Source organism: Arachis ipaensis, chromosome B02 (genome assembly GCF_000816755.2).
Source record: "Arachis ipaensis cultivar K30076 chromosome B02, Araip1.1, whole genome shotgun sequence".
Classification (NCBI taxonomy): Eukaryota; Viridiplantae; Streptophyta; class Magnoliopsida; order Fabales; family Fabaceae; genus Arachis; species Arachis ipaensis.
The window spans coordinates 11,844,235-11,844,441 of record NC_029786.2 but is presented as its reverse complement, the minus strand read 5'-3'; positions in this window follow the sequence as shown (position 1 = coordinate 11,844,441).

The window sequence follows — 207 nt, the reverse complement described above, 5'->3', positions numbered from 1 at the left end:
ATCACTTACTTGTGCAAAAGATTATATAATAATTTTATGCATATCCTTATATTTAAATTGACAAGAATGGAAATAGTAGTTATTTTCGACTAGATAATTTTAGTTTCAAATTTATTCGAACATATAAAAAAAAATCACAATTATTAAATTGTGGATTTAATTGAGATTTGATGATAGATATATCTTAGTATATATACATGTACTTCC